Source organism: Bos indicus x Bos taurus, unplaced genomic scaffold, assembly GCF_003369695.1.
Source record: "Bos indicus x Bos taurus breed Angus x Brahman F1 hybrid unplaced genomic scaffold, Bos_hybrid_MaternalHap_v2.0 tig00002655_arrow_arrow_obj, whole genome shotgun sequence".
NCBI lineage: Eukaryota > Metazoa > Chordata > Mammalia > Artiodactyla > Bovidae > Bos > Bos indicus x Bos taurus.
The window spans coordinates 12993-14848 of NW_020867556.1; positions in this window are offsets into that span (position 1 = coordinate 12993).

The window sequence follows — 1856 nt, forward strand, 5'->3', positions numbered from 1 at the left end:
AGCACTGGCCAAGGCAGAAGGGTCAGCACTGGCCCAGGCAGAAGGGCCAGGCCTGGCCCTGGCAGACATGTCAGCCCGGGCTGCATGAGAAGTGCCAGGACTGGCCAAGGCTGAAGGGCCAGCACTGGCCGAGGCCGAAGTGCCAACCCTGGCTGCAACACAAGTGCCAGGTCTGGCCAAGGCAGAAAGGCCAGCACTGGCCCAGGCAGACATGTCAGCATGCGTCGGAGCAGAAGTGCCAGTTCTGGCCAAGGCAGAGGGGCCAGCACTGGCCCAGGCAGAAGGGCCAGGCCTGGCCCTGGCAGACATGTCAGCCCTCGTCGGAGCAGAAGTGCCAGTTCTGGCCAAGGCAGAAGGGTCAGCACTGGCCAAGGCAGAAGGGTCAGCACTGGCCCAGGCAGAAGGGCCAGGCCTGGCCCTGGCAGACATGTCAGTACTGGACAAGGCCAAAGTGCCAGCCCTGTGTGCAGCAGAAGTGCCAGGTCTGGACAAGGCAAAAGGGCCAGCACTGGCTGAGGCAGAAGGGCCAGGCCTGGCCCTGGCAGACATGTCAGCCCTGGCCGAGGCCGAAGTACCAGCCCTGGGTGGAACAGAAGTGCCACGTCTGGCCAAAGCAGAAGGGCCAGCACTGGTCAAGGCCGAAGTGCCAACCCTGGCTGCAACACAAGTGCCAGGTCTGGCCAAGGCAGAAGGGTCAGCACTGGCCAAGGCAGAAGGGTCAGCACTGGCCCAGGCAGACATGTCAGCCCTAACTGCATGAGAAGTGCCAGGACTGGCCAAGGCTGAAGGGCCAGCACTGGCTGAGGCAGAAGGGCCAGGCCTGGCCCTGGGAGACATGTCAGCACTGTACAAGGCCAAAGTGCCAGCCCTGGCTGCAGCAGAAGTGCCAGGACTGGCCAAGGCCGAAGGGCCAGCACTGGATGAGGCCAAAGTGCCAGTCCTGGCTGCAGCAGAAATGCCAGGTCTGGCCAAGGCAGAAGGGCCAGCACTGGATGAGGCCAAAGTGCCAGCCCTGGCTCCACCAGAAATGCCAGGTCTGGCCAAGGCAGAAGGGCCAGCACTGCCTGAGGCAGAAGGGCCAGGCCTGGCCCTGGCAGACATGTCAGCCCTGGCTGGAGCAGAAGTGTCAGTTCTGGCCAAGGCAGAAGGGTCAGCAATGGCCAAAGCAGAAAGGTCAGCACTGGTCGAGGCAGAAGGGCCGGCACTGGCTGAGACAGAAGGGTCAGCCCTGTCTGCAGCAGAAGTGCCAGGTCGGGCCGAGGCAGAAGGGCCGGCACTGGCTGAGACAGAAGGGTCAGCCCTGTCTGCAGCAGAAGTGCCAGGTCTGGCCAAGGTAAAAGGGCCAGCACTGGCTGAGGCAGAAGGGCCAGGCCTGGCCCTGGCAGACATGTCAGCCCTGGCCGAGGCCGAAGTACCAGCCCTGGGTGGAACAGAAGTGCCAGGTCTGGCCAAAGCAGAAGGGCCAGCACTGGCTGAGGCTGAAGTGCCAACCCTGGCTGCAACACAAGTGCGAGGTCTGGCCAAGGCAGAAGGGCCAGCACTGGCCCAGGCAGACATGTCAGCACGCGTCGGAGCAGAAGTGCCAGTTCTGGCCAAGGCAGAAGGGTCAGCACTGGCCCAGGCAGAAGGGCCAGGCCTGGCCCTGGCAGACATGTCAGCCCTAGCTGAAGCAGAAGTGCCAGGTCGGGCCAAGGCAGAAGGGTCAGCACTGGCCAAGACAGAAGGGCCATCACTGGCCCTGGCAGACATGTCAGCCCTGGCCGAGGCCGAAGTACCAGCCCTGGGTGGAACAGAAGTGCCAGGTCTGGCCAAAGCAGAAGGGCCAGCACTGGCCGAGGCCGAAGTGCCAACCCTGC